The following is a 24,817-nucleotide window of genomic DNA, read 5'->3' as shown; positions in this document are numbered from 1 at the left end:
AATGTAATTTGTGCTAAGGAGATTCAGAAAGGAAGCTCAAAGAACGTGTGTGGTTTAAGTGTGTGTGTGTGCGTGTGTGGTATTTCCAAACATCCTGTGTTTCAGGTGGCATCTGTCTGCATCCTTGAAAATAAAAAGGCTCATACAATTTCACTAATGTGGTGCTACAGTTGTGCCATTTTTTCCCCCTTAAGCCCTGACAGGCGTCTTTGTTTGTTTGTATGCAGGGGCTCTGTTTGAACTGTTGCCTGGTGTCCTTGCTTTGTATGCTGGCAGGAGCGGTGATTTTTTTGGTTTGTTTTGTTTTCATTTTCAGAAGATGTGGTAACTTTTTTTGCTACTATTACTGTTGACAGCAACAACTCTTCTAGTCCAGGCTGGCATCATATGACGGCCAGAGATAAAGAATTCAGCTTCAGAAAATAACGCGGGTTCTTACTGAGTTGCAGAACTGGGGAGATGCCAAGCAGCAGCAAAGTGCAGGCTTCACCCTGGGATGCTGTCAAGTTGTAGCAGGCAGCCTGCTCTCCTCCAGCCCCAGCTTCCTTCTCTATGAAAATATCTAGGGGTTTATACTGAATATCAGGAGGTACAAAGCAGGTATAAACCAGAACAGTTCCAGTATTAAACGTGACACAGCAGTGCTCATTTAGGACCTGACTTTGTGTGTTGTTTTACTTCCTACTAATTGCATGTTTTAACTGTGCAGCACCCCTTTCGTGATACCGCCCTTCCCCTTTTGCATTATATGGAGTAGGGGCAGAAAAGGAATAACATTTGCTGCTCTCCCAAGACTGAAGAGAGGTAATTTTCTCTTGTTTCCAAAGATATAAATGACAGAGAAGGAGAAACCTCTCCAGGCTCAGGCTTCTTTCTGAAATCACATCTTAGGGCATTTTGGTACCGTCCACCAGCTCATCAGTGGCTTGGGGCTGCGCACGGCTCCCTCGCTGTGTGAGGTTTTCCCAGTTTCACTTTTCTGCTCTAAGTATGGGAAAGCAAATCTCTGAGTCACACCGCAAAGCGGGCCCGATGACAGGCTGACTAATGGTGCTTTGACAACATCCAATAGATTTTACAGAGATTAAGGTCTCGTCAGAAATTTGTCAGCAGTAGTTTAGGAAATACTTCCTGAAGATTTGCAGAGTTAACAGCTCTGTGGGTGTTTGCTGTTTGGCTATCTACATAAACAAACAGCTGGCACAGCTGGAATAAAATCAGCAAAGTTGTTACTAATTTAGACTCTTTGGGCATGTGTCTGCTCCAGGCACAGAAATGACTGCGCTGGAGCGTACTGGTACCCCAGCTATTTTTAAACCACCTAGCTTGGTACTGGAAGAAGCCAGCTACAGCAGCACAGAGCTCATCATGGATTCATTTACCCGGCTTTTTGGCTCCAATATTAGTGCCAAAAGGAAAACAAACCCTTTTAAAATCAGAAAAAGGAGATACAAAGGACTTGATTCAGCAACAGTCTGATTCAAAGAGAAAACTCACAGTTGCTCATACTAGGAGCTGTGACAGGCTACACAGATGAAGACAAGAAGCTTAAATTTGCTGTAGTGGGCAACAGAGAGGCAGTAAATGCAGTGGCTGCTGTGGGGAAGGGTCTGGCCTTCACTGTGAATCCTTTATGTCATTGCAAATGGAAAATGTCACATGGCAAAGAAGGAGACTCCTATTAATAAAGAGTCACTGGGGTAATGTGCAGTAGAAGAGGAGGAGGGATTGTGTCTGGACTTGTTTATCTGCAAAGAGCTTTATGTGCTGCGAGAGCTCTGACTTACTGCTTCTGGAAGACTTTTCTAACTTCAGTGTCAAAGTTCAGGGACCTTTCCCACATCCCCAGCGCTAGCTGGCAGAACTACCCCTTGGTAATAATTTCTTATCAACAGTGACTTGTTTTATGCATGTCACGCTTGCTCGTTAGGGGCTGGTCACACAAGCAGGACAAGCAATTGCCCAAGGCAGTCAAATGCTCACTGCACGGTAACTTCTGGCGAAGAGGAAGGACACAGTCCCACTTACCTAATAACCTACTGACCTATCCCTAATCTTAGATTTATTCTTGTCGCTAGCTTGAGAGTCAGCAAGATTAAAAAGTGCAATAAACAAAAATCTAAAATATAAAATGAAAACATCCAGTAAACTTCAAACCTCCACCATGAGCTGCACTGCTTGCCAAGATCACAATCTGTCAGAACAGGACTTGCTGAGAAAAGCAGTTTCTTGTTCAGACTGCTTTTTTGTTCAGAATATTTAGGGCCATGGCTAAGGCATGGATTGGGGCTAGGTCCTCAGAAAACTAAAGTAAAGACTAAAGAGCTGTACATTAAGAAGCCTCCTAAAGCTATGCCAGCCGAGCCCAAAGGGAACGACACTAGAAAATTTATCCAACTATTAACTGGAGAGAAGCACAGTCCCTACAGTGCACTGAAGAAAGAGTGAGGAATGCCATTGCTACGGCACAGTGCAAGCCTGCCAGACTCTAATGAGACAGGCTGACTAACGGGGGAAGGGTATGGGAGATGTTCAGCAGGAGCAGGCCTCGACCTTGGAACTGAGCCCAAATTCTGTAGCGGAGAGTAATAATGAGAAAGGCAAGATCAAAGGAGACAGCTCTAACAAAGAGGCGAAAGAGATAGGTAAAGACAGGCGAGCACTTACCAAGTACTTGGCTTCTCAGTCCTTTGCTTTGGGCTTGACCTCGTGTTCTCCCGACTCTCTCTCTCCCATCGTCTTTGTAAGCCTGAGCCCAGTGAGCAGGGACATCCTGTAGCTGAGCTGGTGCAGCACGCTGTATACAGCATGCCTGCTTGATACATTCACAGCCATTATGCATGGGTAATTTTTATTACCCAGGGGCATTTCTCTTTTACATATCCCTAGCTACAATTTCACTAAAATAATTTTCTTTTTTATTGGCCTCTTACATTGTTAGAGTGCCCGTGATTTCCCCAAGGTTAGATGATGAATGAGAACACATCACACAAAGACAAAATACAGGCATTTGCCAACTATAAAACGGATTTTTTTCATTTGATATGTTTCCTTTTCTTGTGCAACAATGATAAGCAACCTTGATGGGATGAACAGTACAAACAGAAGTTTAACAAGCTGTCTTCTGAATCCAGGATCACACAAAAAATAGATCCAGTAAAGATACTAGATTTCTACTAATATGATGGACCTTCAGAAAATGGATTTACCATTTTAAAGACAATTTCAAATATAATCAGCTGGGTTCAGTCCTGCAATTAGTTGTGCCTGGGCAGCCAGCTGGGTCCTTGAGAGGTTCCAGTGACTTCAGCAAAATCAGTGGGACTGCAGGGAGACATAACCCTTAATCTCTACACTATCAAACGCAGGCTCAACTCCTCAGCAGGTTAGGGGTCTCCTTTCCCCCTTTCCTTTTTCCCAGACCTCTTCCTCAGACCAGGCAGCACAGACACCCTGCCGGTCACCCACGAGCAGGCAGCATGCCTCTTTCCCTCCCACCCTCCCCTCTCCTTGCAAGCATTTGATAGCATCAATAGCTCCCGGCCAACCCCATGCAGGAGGCAGCTTTTGTACAGACAGTATTTTCTGTTCAAACAGGCATTTCCAGCTGCTCCCGGGGAACAGAACATGAATATCATCACTTTTCTGGCTGAAGCTATGTGATCTTAGCCAAGCTTCAATCTGACCAATATGTCTTTCCATAAAAAGCCAGGGAAGAAGTAGCAAGCAATGTGCGGGTGTCCACAGGCAGGTACCTGGTGTGAGAGTGCTGCCATACCTGCAGATGAAGGGGGCTCAGGGACGTTCCACGGAAAGACAGTATTGATCCAAACATGTGAACAGACGTTTCCTCTCAAACACACGTAGACTGTACGGGCAGCAGCTATTTGTCCTTAAAAAAAGAGATTCTATTGTTAAAAAAAAAAAATTCCAGAAGAGAAAAACCCAGCAGAATAGAATTTCAAAGCATCAAATCTAACTAACAGGGTTTTAAAGAGAAGGACTAAGCAGAAAGCATAAATGACATGTAACCCAAAAAGAGCTTAGAAACAAGTTACACGCCTGAACTTTTGAACTCAATCTTTCCACTGTACTTTCTGCTGCATATATAGAACTGACATGACTGATGGACTTGAAAGCTACATTTCAAATTTTGCAGATGAGATTAAATTAGAGAAAACATCCAAACCATTTCTAATACAATGGAGGTGTTAGATTGATTATACTCTTGGATTAACAGATGGTAATTGCAGATACATGAAGACTTTTAAGTCTTCAAGCAAAGAATCTGCAGAAGAAATAGCTATTATTTGGAAAGGCACTGGAGCAATCTACCTCATAAAATAGATAAAACGTACAGTGTAATATTGTTAAGGTTTTCAGCCAATGTACATATGAAATGAAAAATAGAGAATCAGATTGCTTAAGGAATAATAGAGAGATAAAAGGACCGACAGTTTTATTGTGTGAGGCACTGGTTAGATGTCACAGAGACTTCAATCATTGAAATGAAAAAATATTTTCACTATACCAGTAGCGAGCAGAGAAAGAGTAATGTAATTAAGGGTGTACTCAGACATGCAGTGTCAAACCTCTGCTATCACTTGGAAGAGCCAACACTAAATCAGGCTATTCCACACAGGGACTCGAGGCTAAGGTGTACAACTCCCCATGTACAGCCAGCTCAAAGAGCACATGCAACCAGCCAGCGCAACTCACTCACCGAGGAGTGGTAACTCAGGTGTTTGCCCCCATCTTGCAAATACAGGATTCACGACTACGCGTCTTGCAGTATTTGTGCTCTTCATGAAGACCATGTGTGGTATCAGGTTAGCACAAAATGTATAGCAAAGTATACAAATACTGTGTAGCTCTTTCGTTAAGTTTTTTTAGACAAGTTGCAAATGGGAATCCCCAGCATTTCAGCATTAGGTGGCAAGTGAAAAGGATCTAAATGTAGTAGCTATAAAATCTCAGGATTGATCTGATGTTTTTGTGCTTGAAGTAGGCTTTTATATCCAAAGTTCTGCCAATCATATATAAATTGCTGACAAAACTATGAAAATCAAAACTAAGGGTTTAAAAATGCAGAGTTTTTCTTGAGCAACCATAATATTGATAAACAGATGGGCTGGGTGATACGAATGCACAAGCCTCCCCATACCAGGTGCAAGATTTCTGTTCTCACCTACACGTACATAACCATGGTTGACTCTCTCACCCATGTTCCTTTGATTAAAACTATTTATTTGGGATTTTCTAAAGTCTTCATAAAAGCAGTGTATATACTGTGGAGAAGTGAAATGATCAAAGTATTTGCAACAGCTACTACCTTGTGTAGTCCTGGAACAATCAATGTTGGTCATAGTATGATCCAGCGTTAGTGCGACAGACGTATTCTGTGAAAGCTTAAAGAAAGGCAATATCGGTTCTCAGAGCCAACAAGAAACATGCCACTCACCAGATTTTTTTAATCTACAAAATAGTGCCCTTTTGTTCACATACAGCAATTATTAAGAAGTATTATATCTTGATCTGTTTGTCACAAAAATGCTTTGTGATTTCCAAAACCCTCCCTACCCCGGCACTTCCTAAAAAGCAACGTTTCCTGCTATTCAACAGCTTCCACTTAAACTGGGGATCCTCCTGACAAACTGGTGGCACAGCAGTGCAGGAGCACATACCAAGGGTTTGTGTAGAAGTAAGAGCAGCTTCTCTCCCACACGCAAGCTTTGGGAGTTTGAATTCGAGCACAGCATTTATTTGTTCACATGTGGACAAACGTGGAACCTGCTGAGAGAATGCTAACTGGAAAATACCAGCCTAAAATAAGATCCTAATCTTACATGCCTCAGATGAACCTCTTGAATGTGGGAGATGCACGTTCAAACCCTTTTTGGGGTGAAGAAATCCCTTGCCTCCTGGCCAACACCACTTCATAAGAAGAAAATTCAAGCGGACAGCGTTTTCCTGGGGACAACCTGTGGTAGCAGGGGAGACCCATGCAGACCTCGCCTCCTGCTCTGTGCCTTGCCTATCCCTGCAGTAAGAAACCAGGACCCATGTTGAGACAGTCTGCCTGCAAATCCTGCCTAAATGCCCATCTCTCCTGAAATCACTCCAATCTGCTAAAAGTATTTTAGCAGTATCTCACTTGGTAGTGATTTCTTGTGTAGTTTTCTAAGCACCAAGATGAGACACCTGTGTTAAGGACTCAGGCTGTAGATGTTAATCAGGAAAACCTCCCACCAATGTAACTGTGTCAAGACCACCAGATCATACTCTAAAACCATGAATTTCTTTACACTAGCTAATGGAGGCGTGCACACATGCGTACACACGACATTGCTTTATTTATTTCCAAGGTTCCGTAGCTGTAGCTTTGTGGGGCAGCGACCAGAAGAGAGCTCCAGATCATCCCTGCAAGGGTCAGAGAGTTGTCGGCCACTGGGTACACGCAGCCGGCACTGCAGCAGCCTCCTGGGGAACTCCTAATCTGCCCAGTGCCGAGCCCACCCATCATGGCGATTGTCATGACATACCGCTCAGAACTATGACAAAAGCAATCAAGAGACCTTCTGCTTCAAATGAATCATCTCAATTCACTCCAGGGCCTGAAAACACTTTGGAGATGGAGTTGAAAAAACCAGAGCTTTTTTTTTTCAAAAACTACAAATTGTTAGTCCTAGCAGATTTGCCACCAATTCTTAGAATAAAAAACAAAAAACCCCCAAATCTTAGTTGATTGAAAATTATGCTTATTTTCAGTGCTGTCTTCCTGCTGAGTTTCCATTTAAATGTAGGCTTAATACAATTTTCCCCCATAAAGCAAACTCACAGTCTGGAAAATAGGGAACCTCCTCATCCTGCTTTATTGCTTAAACCAGACCTTCTGGAAACAGTTCTTACTTTGCAAGAAAAACCATGTTAACAGTGACAAATAAGACTGAGATCAATGTTTTATTAAGGACAGACTCCTGTTACAACCTGCACAGATTATTTTAAATCATAGCCTTTGTGTCTAAATTACAATTTTCATTTGAATAGTATTTTTGGATAGAGAAAGGGATTTGTTTTCAGTGTCTGGAATCCCTGTTGGGGTACCAAGAATATAGCAGAAATCAAGGAAGTATGCATTCTTATATTAAAACTATTATTCTGACCAGAGCTCGCATATGCGGCACAGTAGATATACTTGTAGCTACCTTTATTTCCATTTAGATATGTTCTGTAGCAAAAGCAGCTTTGTCCTTGTAGCCACTGCAGTAGCATTGAAGAACTTTTAAAACAGGAGCAGACAGAAAGGATTTAATTATTCTTTCCTCGGCTGCATGTTTGCATGTTTCTCTCTTGAGAAAACAAAAATTCTGCACACACAGTTGTTTGCAAACTAATGCTTTAGATACATTTCTGAGTAGAAGTTAATTTGCTTGCACATTTACAGTAAATTTATAGCCAAACCTAAGTTTGGACGTCTCTGAACAAAGCAGTGTGTTTGAGACATCTGTATCTGAAACGATAGCAAATATTGTTATGTGCACTTATGCCATATCAGAGGGCAAGTTGTTATGGCAGTCTGCTCAGTAGGAAGCCATTTAAGATAACATTGTACTGAAAAGCGGCATAGATTTCGGAGTGTAAAACCAATAGATATTTACATTTTGACTTATTTATAAAATGCATCTAGATGACATCCAAAATATTAAGCGTAGTTAACTGCTCATACAATTGCCAACATCAAGCCTCTGGTCTCCTGATGCAACTGTGTGACTTGCCTGAATGGGACGGCTGAAGGAGACCTGTCCACAGATCAGCTCACGGTTTACTTTGGGAGACGGACAAAAAACTGGGCTCTGCAAAAAATTCATTGTCCTCGGGGACAGAACACTTCATTTTGTGTATTGTACTGCTGCACAGGTACCAAAACAACGGAAAAGGCACAAATAGGGGAGACAAAAGGACCTGTGGGGTTTGGGGATGACTGCTTTGAAGTGAAACTGGGGCGGTTGCATGGGTGCGTGTAGGGCCATGAATCCTTCCTCGGCTGCAGCAGGACAGCGTTGGAGCTGACGACCTAGCTGGAGCATCTCCTGGGCTGAACTCCTCCTTCCACCAGTGACACAAGAAGACTTCTGTTCAAAACACGCACAAAATGCTGGGGAGCAAGGCTGTAGGAGGCCGTTTTCTCTGTGGCGGATGATATAGCCACACCATCCTGCTAAATAGCTTAGTGCATGCACACAACTTGATTTGAATTTGGAAGTGCCAAAACATCACTTCAGATTTTAGAACTATAATTTTAAAAGCCTGTTTGAGAATTCTATCAGAATATGGAAATTACATGCATAAACTTAGTTTCTCTGCAAACATGACACATGCTCCAAAAGCCTCCTATTGACATGTTTTCTGTGCTGAATTCTCTCGAACTTGGAAAAATTAGAGCTCCCAACTACAAGTTTCTGACTTCCATTCTGCTATACATACTATATTTGTGCAGATTATCATAAAAGAAAATTAACATTTTCATAAACCAGAAAGATTGTATTAAGGTCATGCAATGTGTATTTATAGTCTTATTACTCTTTAGTCCCTGGTAAATAACTACAGTATAACAACCACCAGGAAAAAAAAAAAAAAAAAATCACATAATGTGACATTATCACACTCCTATTAGTTACAGTGTGGAAAGTGAATAAGAACATGGTTAAAATTTTCTCTGTGGAAGTTCTGAAGAGAGGCCAGAAGAAGGACAGAGGAGGAGGATGAAACACAGATCTGAAAGCACAGTACATCCCGCTGTCTCCCTGCGTGAAGATTAGTGGCCCACCATGCCCCAGTGGAATCGCTTCACAGTTTTATGCTGCACTAGGAGGAAGAGAGCAAAGAAAATTAGGAAAGAAAGCGCCACTTGGATTTCTATAGTAGCAAATAATATACCTCAAAAAGTTCATTAATTCAGGCTATAATTCCATCTTAGATTATGATCATGTGAATAAATCGTTCCTTCTGGTCTCTCATGGATTTAAGACACCTCCAGCCAGACTCTCAGAGGAATGAGATGCTCACTGTGGGCAGTGAGGGGGTGTTTCCAGCTCTGCTAGTTATATTCTTCATGAGCTGCTTCTCCTTCCACAGCACCCCCCGCCCCCATTTTCTCTCCTTCTTTGCACATACGCATACAAGATGACAAACTTTCTTCATTCTCCCTCCACGATACCGCATTGTTTTGCTACTTACGTGGAAAGATGGAGCCAAGAGGCCAAAAGTTTAGCTTCATTCCACAGCACAGAGATGGGCGAAAATGATAAATTTATGGTAAATCACGAAGCGTTATCCTGCAAACTGAAGAAGGTGCAAAGCAGAGCCATCTGGCAGTCTCTCCTTCCTCCCTCTGAATCGCTGTCACATTTCAAGATCAGCCTGTGTTTTCCATCAAAAATTGGGAACCCATAGGGCACGGGCTGGGAAATATCTACAGCGTAGGTGGAACAGGGGGGCAGGAAGCTTGAATCCTTACTTGATACTTTATTTTGTGTTGATTTACTTCCAATCTGATGCTTTGACTTCTCCTAGGAGAGGGAGAGGAGCTGGCAGCCAGCAGGTAGGCAGTCAGTCGGTCCTTTGGCCATGACCACCAATGCTGGAGCAGTTGGGAAACGGGACTGAACCTGGAAATTTCCTGGGGGTCCTTCATTTCCACAAGGTCACAAGACCAAGGCATTCAGTCTACTGCAGGAGACTTCTCTTCTGGGGAAAAAAGGATCCTCCTCCCCCCAAATGCTGCAGCTATGTTGACATTTGGCTGTGTATTACTGTGCTTGAGCAAACAAGCTTCTGCAGAGACCGAGAGGAGCTCTTTTGATAAAAAGATTCAGCTCTTTTGATGAAAAGAGAATTTTTCTCTGTGTAGGTATGTGATTGTTTAGGTTCTGTTTGAACGAAGTTCATGGATAAGCACGGGTATCCATGACAAAGCAGTATGCACAGGCCTGGATGTTCTGCGTGGGGATAGAAGGGTTAGGACATCCACAATGAGGAGGATCTTCCAAATGAGAGATGACAGCGAATCACTTCCATCTGTGATGTAAAAGAAAACCTTGCCATTTCATTCTACATACTTGATCTCCTCTAAGTACCTTCCCATTTGTCCTATAAATAAATAATAGTTTTACCTTGAGTATGCTGTTCTCGCAGGTAAGTGGAAAAGACTTGTTCCCTTACCAAGCAGGAGAAACATATTGGCTATAGGAATGACAACAAGGCAACATTTGTATAGCCCAGCAAACCCTGGGAAAGAAAAGAAAATGGAAAAATGATACATAGAGTGGCTCCGAGTTTACTTTGTTTGCTGTTCTTACTCTGTCTGCTCATTTCTGTTACCAATCCAAAATTCTTGAATCTTTAAGGGTAAAACACTGGCTTAACTAGCAAAGCAAAACTACACTGTAATCACAGTCCTGACCCAATTATTTCACTCTGCTGGGCAATCATTGCCTTCCGTAGGCGAGGACTGCAATGTAGAGCAGTAGTCTGGAGTGAAAAAACTGCACGAGGACAGGATTATGCCTTTTTTTTTTTTTCTTCCTCCTTTTCCTATACACGCAACCACCAGAAGAACTGTTGTGATACATCCTTTGGACAGGTCCTTATGAGGATACAGTACATCGAGGCATGTACTTCCATGCATTTGCTTATGAGTCACAGAGGACTTCATTTATATCTTAGTTCCATATCTCTTCCATAGAAGGACCACTTTTTTTTTTTTTTTTTTTTTTTTTAAACACAAGCCATAAATTCTTGATCCAAGTACTACGCTTAAGTGGGACTTGCTCTCATGTCGGAGACTGCATCACAACATAAAAAGACAGAATGTGTCCTTTAAATGCTATGGAAATATTGCCCCTTACAATGGTGCACAAAATGCGACAGAATGCAGAATACACTTATGTCTCTTTTACTCATACTGAGATCTTTTAATAGTTCTACTGAGTATTACCATTTATTTGACTGGGGCAGTATTTACTGCAACATATTCATGCTAATTTTCAGGCAACTGCCTCAGTCTGATTTATGAGGTAAGCTCTTTTTTTTAGCCATTCATGCAGGCTTTTCATTAAAGTAGAAGAGAATCTATAATGGATTCAATATGTAATGAAAAGATTAGCTTTGAAAATAGTCTTATTTCTGCCTAAGTCATCAAATATTACATGTACATGAGTCTAAGTTCTGAGAAAGCCAAGTGAAATAAGAAGCTGCCTCTGAAGATGATACTGTGGGTGCTGGATATTAGAGAGACTTTCCATTTGTTCAAAGTCTCCTTTCTACTTCTGAACTCAGATCTTCCTTCCAAAATCTGTATATCCGCCCTTTCCATATAGTGCAGCCTCTTTGCCACCTCTGCTCCCTGAGACTCCCTGACATCTCCTTTTGGCAATCTTGTGTCCTCCATCATGCTTGTCTAAGGCATGGGAGATATAGTATATGGCCTTCCAATATTTCTGCAGCATCAAAACTGGTAACTAGCCAAAACCTTCCATCCTCATTCGGCAAAGCTTCCACTGAAGTTAACAGTTAATGGGTCAATGAGTGATTCAGCCTTAAATGCTGTGTATATTAAAATGGAAAGGAAAGCAAGGAGATGCTGTCAGTTAGCATCCCAGTATTTGGGTACAAAATTAAGAATCAAAGTCTTGTCTCAAATTAGAGCAGACATGAACTCTTAAGAATAGGGCAGAACCTACCAGAAAAACATACAAATGAGTTCTGAAAAGCTATTTCTATCAATGAGCCATCAGTCCATCTGGAGAAGATTTTTAAGTTCTCAGGGACATTTACAGGCTAATAACTAAATCAAATTGGGTAACAAGGAGATGAAGGAACAGAAATCTTCAAGGCATCAGCTACAGTAAATGGAAGCAAATGGGAAGATATTCACAGAAATGATTTTTCAGCAGTTTGCTATGAAGGATCTGCCAAGGGCATAAGGTAAAACTGAACACTTCAGGAGTAAACCTAACAATGACATACATCTATTTGGATGTCTAGCAATACATAGCCAAAATCAGCAAACAAATTCATGAAGAATCTGAGCAGCTTAATGATTTGGCCTGCAGAATTTCAAGGCCAAGACAACATGCACTGGTGAGCCAAGGTAACACTAATTAAGTGTAGTTCTCTGACATACTACTACAGAGGACCAAAAAATTGCTCAATTCATATTTGACAAATAATTGATCTGACAACTTTTTTGATTTATTTGGAATAACGTATATTATTCACCTTCCTCCTTTCCATCTTTATTTTCAGCTTACAGAGCTGCATAAATGATTAGTGAATATATTCATCGAACATTTTATTGGATCGATTTTTCAAAAATGCTTATAGACATCAAATGTTTTTTCCTTTTCATTTTCTTGCTCATGTCACTGAAAGTTACAGATGGCCAGGAGCACAGGAATCAGAGCCTCGGGGAGCCCTCAGCCTTCTTGGTTACAAACAACAGCAGCAAGCACCTCTTCATTACCAGCTAGGAGAAGACTTACAACACACCGGTGGCAACCCTTACTGCATCCATCAGGACCGTTCCCCTTTTACCCTAGGAATACCCAAACCACTGCAATAGTCGTGCAAACAAGAGGAAGTATATTTACATACTGCCAGAGCCTGAAGTATTCTAGTGACTGAAATTTTAATATGCTTAACACTTTGCATTTATTTTTAATGTTACTCTGTGTAAAATCAGAACCATTAAAATTCTTTCTGTAAAGATATTTCAGTAAAAGCTTTGCTGGTAAGATGAGAAGATGCCTGTTGTTTAATCCCCCACATCTTTGCTGTATTTTTCCTGCTGTTTTTGTTGTGTTCAGTTCCTTCGCTACTGGCTCAGTAAAGCAGAGCATGATGCTACTAGTTGTTTAAATATATTTGGGGGAAAAAAAGCAAACCCCCTACAAAACCCTAACTAACAGGATTGCTGTAAGCCCCGAGGAGCTGCAGCGTTGCCTCTGTGTGTAGGTGGCCTGAGCACACAGCAGACACAGCAAAACACCAGAAACCTAAATACTACTGCAGAGTTGAGGATCAAACTCAGTTCAAGTGTAAGCAAGTGTAACTACATCCATATCAGTAGCTGCGCCTGCTTTTCCCAGTACGGTTTTCTGCCAGATGCATGTACCAGCAGCACGTTCCCACAGCCAAGGCTGGCCAGCCTTCCAGAAGGCCCTGCTGGCCAACAAGGAGGGACTGTGCTGGTAAGCTTGGCTAGCCAAAACCTGCCGTTCTACAAGCGTTGTTTAGCAGTACTGTTATTGCTTCTGTTCATTATGGGCTAGGAGGTCTGTACTGCTTGGGAAAGGCTCAAAATGATGAATTCCTACGCAAGCGACATGTTTGCATGACATGCTTGCATGTCACCTTTCCTCTGCAGGGAGCAAGGCGAGGACCAGATCAGAAGCTGGAACTTCAGCAACGGGCAAGGTCCCCCGAGATTCCCCTCTGAAGCCCTAGCACAGCAGGTACTACATGTTGAAGCTTGCAGGAGGCAGAAAATCAAACAGCAGTACAAACCTTATCAAAGCCCAGCTCAGAATTGGTGAAGATTGTGCCGTGCTCTTTTTTAAAGCCTTCTGTTCTGCATGGTGAACGTTACAGCGATGTTAGGTCAAATCCTGAAGCGGATCAAAGCTCAGACTGACTATTCTCACACATAGATCCTACTTCAAATAGAGAAATCAGAGAAGGGGAACAAGTGATAAAACATACTCCAAATGCCAAAAGTCATGCCCCAGCTACTGCTGAGCCAGACGCGCAGATTAACTTACCATGACACGCAGGGAGCAACAGCATCACTAGAACAACCAATCCAACTTTAGTGTTTGATACTGCTTAATCATAATGAAAGATGTGCGGCCTGTCTACCATGTGTCCCCCAATCAGAGATTCTTCACACTTTTACAGCAGGCCTACTCATCTTTCTTCCTAAAACAAATAATCTCTCAGTCTCATTGTAAACCACCAGTGACACTTAGTATTCTGATCACTCCATGCAAGTCCACCTGGTATATAGTTTTAAATCCAAGCGCTGTTACAGCTATGCATTTTCACTAGCTTCATGGTACAACACAATAGCTCTATTCAGTAAGAAGTAAATCTAAATTCCAATCCTCGACTGATGAGGTTTATATAGGTTTGGGGTTTTTTTAGACTTTTATGCATCTTGAAACCACATCTGTCAAAACATGTTAACTAAACAATGGGATACTTAAACACTCACTGCAATATCAAGAAGCTTTTTCTTCCTCCCATTCACTGGTTACAAACCTTTTTGATCTTAAACGGTGACAAAGGATCATTGAAAAAGTCCCCACTGTCTGGTAATGTCTGGAAAACACTATTTATCCTAGACAGTTTATCAATGTGTCATTTAGCTCAAGAAGATTATAAAAAGGGATGAAACACAGCAGCTCCAGAGGGACTTTCAGAAATCCTGATAACACCCGCACTTGGCTCCTGGCTTGCCTGCCCCCACATCCCTGCAAAAAAGGATCCTACCAAGATTTTTACTTTGCTGCTGCATGGCTGGAACTGTGCAACGCACCCTTTTGCTTGGCAGTGGATGAAATCCCTGACCCTGCTTCCCCTGAGCATGAGGTGTGATCCCAGACCAAGAGGGATCAAGAAGCACATAGCACTTCAAGAGCAAAGGGAAGCAAAATACGGGGTCTGCTCCAAGGACCACTAACATCACCTGGAGTTTCTGTGGGGACCCCGAGTCCTTTGTGAACGTTTTTGCCGTTCTTTAAGCTGAAGTCATTGATAAAAGTGGAAGGATAGATGTGAGTCTACGCCTGCCTAAGCTGCCAGGACTAAATGGTGTATTGATAAAACGATAGTAATTTCCTGTAATCCTGGAGGCTCTCCTTACACCTAACTTCTCTCATTTACCATTGTCCCGCTCTCCTGGTTGTAGGTACTGCCCATACTTCCCCATTAGGCTCTCTAGCAAAGAGCAAACTTTTGTGTCACATAACTCCTTGGTGTGATTTATAAAGCCATCTAACTTGTTTTCTTCCCAGCGTATCTCGTGTAACCTATTTGTCTTTTTATCACAGCATCTTATCTGCCCCTTATTTGCTGTAGCTATTTATCAAAGAGTTACAGTAATATCTATTCCTCTAACGTTATTGATGCGGATGCCTCCACAGTCAAAACTTAGGCTTTGTCACGGGCTGGCCATACTGCTGCGATGCTGACAGAGCACGGGCTGTGGAGCAGCGGCACCCCTGACCAACAATCCCGCAGGGTAACTTCACACACCTCCCACCTCCACCTTATTAGCTTGTACACACACGCCTCGGGTGAAACGTCTCTGGTTTGCTCTGCATAACACCGAGCACAGGGAGATGCCCCACCATGCCTGCGCACCCAGAGATCAGCAAGGCAACAAGCATACACCCATCATCAGCCGTTTTCCGCAGCTGATGAGTTCGCTTTGACTTTTGGAGACTGACTCACACTCTCTACCTTAGCTTGTCTGTTGTAAATGAGTTATACTGGTATTTTGCTGCATGACAGAAGATTTACAAGGCTTAGATCATTCAGTATGTAGAGCCCTCTAGAGATGTGCTTAGTTTTATTACTCTATTGTCAATGCTATTGCTGTGATAGTTGCAGTTATTTCCAATCAAATACCATGCTGTTCTGCATCAGTCAGCGACAGCTTTTTGTGGTTGGTTTTGGGTCTAATTTGCTAGTTAACATCAGTTTTAAAGAGGTAATGAAAAGCAAGATAGTGACAAAAATATTGATGCTTAATATTCAAAAAAAGGTAATAGGAGAAAAATGCTTCTTAGGGCGCACATATATTTATATACATGTGCACACATCTGGGGGCAGAGAGATGTTTCAAGGTGTGTGGTCAGTAAAGCATCTTCCAGGTATTAGCTCTCCCAGACAGAGGGGCTTTGTGGTGTGCGCTGGGAATGCAAAGCACAAACTCCTTCAGAGCCTTATTCTGTGTATTTAATTGTATACAACTGAAAGTTGTATAAAACTAAAATCTGTCTAGCTGTGTGTTCTCATTAAGAGATCTCTTGAAGCTTCTCTGAAATACAGGGATGCCAGTTTTACCGTCCTGAAAAAAGCCGACAGGCACATGCAACCAGGCTGCCTAAAATGCCCTATGCTTTCTCCAGCCAGGAGATGCTCCACTGGGTGCCTTGGGCGCTGGGAACTGCTGCAGGCAGAGCAGCGGTCCCTCGGGCAGTGCCTCATACCACACGCTGCCCAGCTATGTGTTTTATAACAAAACTCTCTCCTGTCAGTGGCTGCTTCATGCTCTGAAGCCAGGGGGTTTATTTCTAAATGCGCGCACACACACATTTATAAACATACCTTAAGCGTACATCTTACAAATTTCTTCTATTTATTAAATCTTCTCTAATGGTGTGAATTCTCATTAGCCACATAAATCAATACCTCGCTCCTTTTCCCATGAACATCACTACATGTTGATACCCAAAAGCAGTGAGTTCCATGCACTCATGATGTATCATGTTAAAAAAATTACTACTTTTTACATTGTTGTCTTTCAATGCAATTTAATATTTCCATGTCCTTTTATTTTTTAAAACAGCAAATAGGAAGAAATTTGACTTCAAATTCTGATTAAATCCTACTAGTTTTCTTCAGAACTAGCTAATCTTGACCTTCGAACCCTGTCTTCACACATAAATTCATCTAATTATTAGCAATCCAGTTCTCATTTACCAGATCTATCAGGTGCAGAAAAATCTTAAAATGGGCAAGTGACAAGCATGAGTAATAAGAAAGAAAATGAGGTGGAGGGGTTATAAGTAAAGAAAGATACAACAGAGGTACAGGGAGAAAAGCACAGGGTGAGAGTAGCAGTGCTTTCTTAGTTGTAAAGGGTTTATTAGTTTTTTCCAGCTCGGGCATTGAGTAGCAGAAAGGAGGCAGTGAAAGTAAAATAAAAATCAAGATTCGGGAATGGATCCTGGTCAGAAGAGCTGGGAAGTCCAGAGGAGGAAGAAAACTATTTCCTAAAGAGAGGAGACTATATTGTACCTCAGGGAAGACTCCTGTCCAGCTGCAAGGCAGACTAAGGTCCTACCAAGGATATAACTGCTCAAGGCAAGCGCTCCCCAAGGAGGCTGCCCTTGGCAAGGACAACATTTAAACCACCTCCTCTCTCTTCAGCTTATACATCAAGAGTCACTTGTGGCCTAACGTTGAGCCCTGGGTTATCCCATAAAGAGAAGGGCTCGTACAGGATGCATATCACTGGACTTCTATGGTGAACGCATATTGACTAAACGGTCTAATGCAGGCAGCAAATGCAGGCAGAGCGATTCCAGAGCATCTGCCAAGGCCCAGGGACTTTTTGATACATGTAAAAAAAGTAGTACCAATAAAAATCCAAAAATCCCTCCATTACTTCCCACTCTGTGCCTATAACCCCTCAAGGGCCAAAGGATCATTGCAATCTTGGGATATAAAAGGACCACCTCCTGCTGGGATTTGCTGCAACGCCGAGGATGGCTCAAATATCCTCCAAGCTGAACTTCCCTCAGCATCATCAGCCAGCTGGGGAAGCTGGGGACTAGGCTGTCATTAGCACACGTGTCCTCTGGGGAATGCAGTTTCCCCACACAGAGGGTTATAGGGCTCGCACTGCAGATTTGCCGGAAGGAAGATGAATCAGATTGAATTGGGACACTGGAGAAAGGATCCCGCTGCAGTTGTGAGAGGCCAAAGGCTGAAACTAGAAGGGGGATGTCAGGACCGGCAAGATTGTTTCCTTTAAATCCTCCACAAAGGCTTCCTCATGCACCTGCTGAGCCCACAAAAATTGAGACGTCAGAGAGATGCGGACGGCAGGGTAAGAGGAGAGGTCAAGCCTGAACAAGAGGAAACAAAAGGCACTATTTTATCTGCAGCAGAAAAGCAGTGGGATGCTTCAGGTACCGAGTGACCTGACCGGAGAATACAATAAGCATTATGAAGTCTGCAGTAAGGAAGGAGAATAATTTCTTCTTTTCAAAATCAAATTCAAGTAGAAGCAGCCTTAGCAAAAGCCACTTTATATAAATTAACACAATTCTTCCATGTATCACAATGAGCGGTTAGGCCAGAGGACTTTCATTGTCTGCAATTTCCTCCCAGCTGCAGTCCTTTGGCTCTGCCGTACACAGCCACGTGCGACAGAAACGCAATAGAGAGGCTCGGCATGAAGACAAGGGCTGTCTGTGATATTTACCAGTTGCCTTCTGCCTCCTAAATGGCAAAATGAGGGCCAGATCATCTAATTAGTCTACACTGACTTAGCATAGACCTAGAACAAGGGATGGAAGTGACTTTAAGACATGCTTATTTCTGTGTGATCGCTGAGCAACTCTGGACCAGCAGGAGGGAAGTTGGCAGCAAACCCCTGGTGTGCCCCACCACAGGGCCTTCCCTCTGCGCTCCCTGCCAGTCTGCATGACGTGGCTTTACAAAGTGCCTGACCCTACCAGGGCAGGCATTAACAAATTGCAAAGTAGGCTGGAACAAGGTCAGTGAAATCACAAAACATGGTATAACTAAGAAATGTGGTAAGTAACTGAATAATCAGAGGAAAACCAGGAGTGTCATACTGCTGCTCAGCAGAGGTGAATGCTGATGATTTTGAGGCTTTCTTTTGAGCAATAATCTCCATCAAAAGGTCAACACCATGTAGACAGTTAACAATTAAGACCTATGACAGAAGTAACTATCACCATCTACATTAAGGGAAAGAAAAAAAAAACCAACCCAGACCCAAGGGTACTTGAGTAAGTCAGGCCAATTAGTTCCCGAGGTAAATAGCCTGTAGGTCGTTATGCGGAACCAGTCAGGGATATCATTAGGAGTTCACCTTCAAGAAGTCATAGAGGAGGTGGCACAGGACAATTGGAAAATGACAGTGCCCGTGCTGAACACGGGGGAGGATGGCAGAGTGAGGAATGAAAGGGCAGTCAAGAATGCTGGAACAAATAAACAAGTGATTTGTAAGGCCACGGAGGACATGAAGGAGATGAACAGCACTGCGCATGAATCTGTCATGTAAAAATAATGTCAAAACAATATCATTTCATTTTGCAACAAGGTAGCAGACCTTGTGGCGAAGGGAGAAGGGTAAACGTCATACTTCACCTAGTAAGTCTCTGACACGGTTTCCCATAATATTTTTATATAAGCTATGGATACGCAATGTAGATTAAACTACCATAGTTGGATGCAAGAAAGACAGGGTGACTTAAGCCAGGGAGGAGTTATTGATTGTTTACTGTCAAAATGGAAGGATGCACAAAACAAAGATATTCCTTGGGGATTTGTCCTGAGCCAGCTCTGTTCAATGCCATATTATAGTGACCTGGAAGGTAGGATATAGAGTATCCTCAGTACATTTGCAAATGACCCCAGCCAGAAGGGACTGCAAATGTGTGGGAGGATAGGATCAGAATTGCAAATGGTCCCAACAAGCTGGGGAACTAGCACAAACAATAGAGTGCATTTCAATTAGAGAATGCAAAAATACGCCGCTGCAGAAATACAGGATAGAGGAAAATTGATTAGTTGCAAGTTCTTTAGAAAAGGATCTAGCAATTATAGTAAATTACACTGAGTAGGAATCAAGAATGCCACAATTTTGAGAGAGACAAACGTGCATGCATAAATAAGGGGATAGTCTGAAAGTTGTGCAGAGTAACAAGGCTTTTGTTGAGAAAGTTTAGCCAGTGTGGGGCATTGCCCCTCAGAAAAGACCTGGACCACTTGGTAAGAGTCTGAAGGAGAGCAGTGGAAAAGGTCAAAGTCCAGGAAATGGGCCTACGAGGAAACTATGAATGAGTATTTTTGTTTAGCCTAACGTTCTGGGGCAAAGACACAAGGAATCAAATGCTTTCTTTGTCCACAGCTGACAGAATAGGAAGCAGTGGGAACCCAGCATCCCCGGCCCTGCACAAAGAGAGAGGCAGCAGAGCTGGTTAATACAGACACTGCGAAGGGAGTCTTTTCTTAGAAGAAGAAGGAGGGGAAAAAAAAAAAAAGACCAAACAAACCACTCAGATTATCTGAAACCAGTTTAGCAGGTGCTCACACAACTACTTCAGACTTCAAATAATCAATCCTATGATGAGAAAGGCACAGCATACAATGATCAGGGAGTGTTAACCACTGAGTAGTTGAGTTCAAGGTGTGCCAGTCAATCGGGGAAAAAATAATGAAAAACATATCCCACTTCAAGGATAAAAAAAGGCATGATTTGCATGTTCAGGTGATTGCAATATTATCAGAGAGGTCATCACATTGAATATTCATAGACTGCCCTAAGCAAGGGCTTAAAGTGGTCAGAGAAGTCTCTGACTGCCCAGCAATATAATTTTATTTGTTCTTAATCAAATTTTAGGATCAGACAAGCTTGTATAATTGCACTTAAAACGCTCCCTTGCTGGACATCTATCCTGTTCAACCTCACCTCTTATTGTCTAGCCTTGTTTCTTGGGGATTGCTTTTGCATTAGCTGCACAGAGCCTACTCCAAAGCCTACAGAAGACAGCTTCTTAAAATGCAGGCAGTGGCAAGGAGCCCTTCATCACCATCCCAAACCCCTCAAACTCCTGCAAACCATCAAAAAGGTCAAGCATTTTGAGAGGTGTGGCTCTTAGCTAAAGCACACCAGCACACTACTGCAGCCACTGGGACCCACCTCTAGATCCAGCAAAGTGCAGCACCCTTGGCCACAGCAGCCTGCTTGGATCCAGCACCGGCATCGTCGGTCTGGAGCTGCACTGAACCACCTAGACACAAGCGTAATGAGTCAAACTCGTATCTAGCAAAAACCCCGCAAAGCCTGATTCACAACCACCTTGCTTTTTGCTGCTTATAGCCATAATGATAATATTCACCCCGAGAAACCCCCACATCTTATTCTGACAGTCATACACAGTACTGTAACATTAATGAATTAGCAGTAAGAGAAAACTACTCATTTGGAAGAAGGCTTCTGGAGGAATATAAAACTGCAGGAAACCTGCGTGATTTGTCTTTTGGCAGGTTCTGCTACTAGCTTTAAATTAACACTGCAAGTGTTACCAACTGATTCTCTATAGGAACTAGTTGAGTGAACCTGAGCACACCTGTAATTGCATGTTAAAGTTACACGGACCTCAGTTTTCTGTCTTAGAACAAATTAGGTTTATTTTTAGGTTTTTGTCTCCACCTGAATCCAAAGCTCCAGCCACAGCATTATAATGTTAAACCCACAAAGGTCAAAATCAGAAGAAAATTATTGCAGCAGCCCTTATGAAGTGAAACATGCATTTTACAGAGCTCTGTTGGTCATGTTTTGTTCTGCTTCTCTGTTCTTTCACAATTCTCTGTGCAAAAAGACGATTTTGACATGGGCATCGTATTCTGTGAGTGCTGGCTAGGAACAACTTCTCCAACTTACACAAGCTTTTTAAAACTAAGATTTTTTTAGTATGATCTTCGTCCCTCCCATGTTAACTTAGCAGTGATTGGGAAAGGCTAATTTGGGTTTTCCTTACATCTTGAGTGTAATAATGGGGAACTATTTGTTTTGCCAGATTAGGGTGGTTTAAGAAATATCATAAGAGCTAAGGAAATTTAAAATTATCACAGCTTCTATATTCTTAGTAATATAGAGGAAACAGGAGGAAACTTAAAAATGTGGTAAAGGCTTGTGGAAATCTGAGAACTTTTAAAACTAAAATTAATAACTCATCCAACATGCTTGCTACCATTGCCAAGAGCAATCTGGAAATCAAAGTTAACAAAAACTCTCACCCCAAGTTATCCACGTCTCAGTCACTGTCAAAACCTCTAAAGTATATCAGGTCTTCCAGTCAGCTCTAATTAAGAGTATTTTGGAGACAGAGACAGAATTTAATTCCTCCTAATCTTGGTAGCACAGAACCTGCATTTCCTCTCAGCTTTTCTTTATGTGCCAAACTTTGCTGTTTCACCTACCAGCTTCATGGTCCCCATTCCCAGGCCCTGCTGTCCTTTGTGGTACTCTTCTGAAGGCTGGCATTCACCAGAGACATTCAGAGCAACCTTCAGACTGTTTTTACTCCCACCAAGAGACCTACCTAGTGCTAAAGAAGCAGAAAATCAGGCAGCCATGTAGATGGTTTCAGCAGTGTCTCCAGTAGCAAGTAATTTGGTTCAGCTGGAGTGGGTTCAGGAGACCAAAGCAGCAGGCGCTGAGACCCTTCACATCTCCAGCATGTGTGGATCGTGGGTTTAATTTGGATTAGATTTAGCTTGATCACCTAGAACAAATCTTCCCCTTGCTCAGGTAATCAAAGCTTTCTGAAGAGAAAAAGCATTGGGTATGCTCTAAAATAAGCTTATGGTTCACGGCACAGTTCAGATCCCAATGTCCCATTAAACACTAGAGACCATCAGATGGCTCACCTCAAAGCACGCCGCTGCCCCTACCTAAACCACCATGGTGAAGTCCTATCTTCCTCACTTTTCCTCTATCCCAAATTGTTGGAAAGTTTCTTAAGGTAATTAGGTTCATTTTGGGAGGAATATTGCAGATGCCTTGAAAATGGGGGTATCATGCAAATCTAACAACCTTAGTTATGAAGCACCTTAATTATGCACCACTGCTCTGCATTACATAGGTCTAATTCACATTTGAAATGCATTCAGCTTCCAGCACAAACGTTAGATTCAATTACCATATGATTTCTAAGAAATGGTAACGGTGCCAACTAGCAGAAGTCTACCTGAGCTATTCCAGCTGGTTTTGATTAAAGCAATAGTGCACGTTTCCCTTTGCTATGCGTTACAAACTTTGTCTGCTTCCTCTTAGTTACAAAGTGGAGATCTAAAAAGGCAAAAACCCCAAAGTTTACATAGAAAACCACCTTGCCTTATAATCTCAAGATATGAAGAAGTAAATTTCCAGTGTAGCAAGTTACCCACCCAGCTGCAGTTACTATGTGTTAAAACTCCCTGTGCACCAAGCAGAAAATTTGCCCCTAAGCATTTTTTTATATTTTTTTTTCCCATCCTGCAAACTGCCAGAATACTAAACAGACTTTTAGGAAATTACTCTCAGTGGTAAAAATTCACCATCTGATCTTCAAACAGAATTATAAGCCTGAAACACAGAAGCCAGATACAGCCCTCTAATTAGGAGTAGGCAGGGATTTTCTGGCAAAACATGTTTTGTCAGAAAAAGTCAATTAATCAACTTCCCCCCACCTCTGCCCCAAAAAGGAGAATTTATCTATTTTATTGAAACGCTCCCTGAGAAGAGCCTGGGTGCCAGCATGGACAAAGCAGCTTCCTTTCCCGCCTGACTCCGAGCAGAAATTGGACCAGGAGGTGCCCAAACACCAGGCTGGGACTCTCCTGGCCAGGAGCCCTCCCAGCCTCCCATTTTCTGTGCTATTTACTGAATAATTAACCATGTAGTGGCCCCAAGAGCCCGTGGTCGCAGCCCAGCAGTTCTGCCACTCTCGGAGGAGCAGCAAATTGGAAGGTTGTCTCCTCTCCTGCCCTAATTATAAACCATCAGGACTGGGTGCTTAATACTGGTGTACTGGTATGTGGCTCAGTCCCAGCGTTCTCAGTTTGAATCACTAACTCAGTGAAACTATTGTAAGTCACCATGAGCTTTGGCTAAGTACAGACGGTCGCTTTGGACTATGGCAAGTTATTTAAGGATAGTAAATAATACGGATTTGTCATTTCTTCTGCAAAATGTGAGAAAGGCTATCTGCCAATCTCTCCCCTGCTCAGAGCGCTATCAATATCCCACTCTCTTGACTAGACTTTGGCCAATACATCACAAACTGACGCTCATGGTTGAAATTCATTAAAAGAGATATGTCTGGGTTGCTTCTTCTGCAGGAATGAGATTTTCTTCTGCAAACTGAGAGCTGATAAAAATTCCCTTTGTAAATACCAAGGTTGCTTGAAATTTTTCCTTCTAATTTTCTTTTATGAATGCACTGAGGAATTTTTGTGGGGGATGTCCGAGGGGAGGGTTACAGAACAGGAAATGACAGAAATGTTGGGGTTTTCTCCTGAAGAAGTCCACTTTTTATGGGAAAGCTGAAAACATTTTAATTTTCTCCAGTTCTGAACTAAAAATATTTAGTTTTGCAGCTTCTTAAGGCTTCTATGAGAAATCAAAATTTTTCTTCCAAAAAATACTCATTTTACCAAAGCAGACCAGTGTCTCCCAAAGGAATGAATAGTAGCCTGTTACTCACAGCTGCACCTCTCAGCCCTGCTCAGCACATTCTGCACATCAGAAAGAGAGAAAGATGCAAAGAACTATTGATCACCACTGCTTAAATGCACTGAAATTCTGACACTGGAAACTTCTTTATGTTCCCAAGACAAGCGCATTATAAGGACGGCTTGTGGAGACTTGCTCACGGTGCCCCAAGTTTAGTTATTTTCCCCAGAAACAAACCTGTCTTGGTCCTGTTGCAGGTTATAATCAGGGCCATCCAAACAGGCTGTCAATTAATGTTGAGCTTGGAAGATTTTTATCATGTCCATAAAGAATTAGATTGTGGCCACTGCACTCGCACACTGAATCAAATAGGAATGATATACAGTCCGAGCAAGCCTGAAATAATGCCTTGCTAGTAACCTAGCCACATTCTTTTAATTGTCTCTAAATCTCTGTGCTCATGGAAATCCCACAAGAGAAAATCTAAATAAATGAATCATAATTATAAATGTTGTTTATATAATTGGTAAATGATGCAGAGATAAGAGAGCA

The 24,817-nt window shown here is 42.3% G+C and overlaps 1 long non-coding RNA gene across 1 annotated transcript; it reads right to left on the bottom strand.

The window, feature by feature from the left end:
- Positions 1 to 8,631: 8,631 nt before the first annotated feature.
- LOC127021157 (uncharacterized) lies at positions 8,632 to 22,196 on the bottom strand. The gene is made up of 4 exons (XR_007767172.1): positions 22,152 to 22,196; positions 10,173 to 10,287; positions 9,238 to 10,077; positions 8,632 to 8,865 (listed from the first exon to the last, which is right to left on the bottom strand). It is a non-coding gene; the product is annotated as an uncharacterized LOC127021157 (long non-coding RNA).
- Positions 22,197 to 24,817: the final 2,621 nt, after the last annotated feature.

This window comes from Gymnogyps californianus, chromosome 12 (genome assembly GCF_018139145.2).
Source record: "Gymnogyps californianus isolate 813 chromosome 12, ASM1813914v2, whole genome shotgun sequence".
Taxonomy (NCBI): domain Eukaryota; kingdom Metazoa; phylum Chordata; class Aves; order Accipitriformes; family Cathartidae; genus Gymnogyps; species Gymnogyps californianus.
Note: the sequence above shows the minus strand (reverse complement) of the source record. Positions and strands in the feature narration are given on the sequence as shown.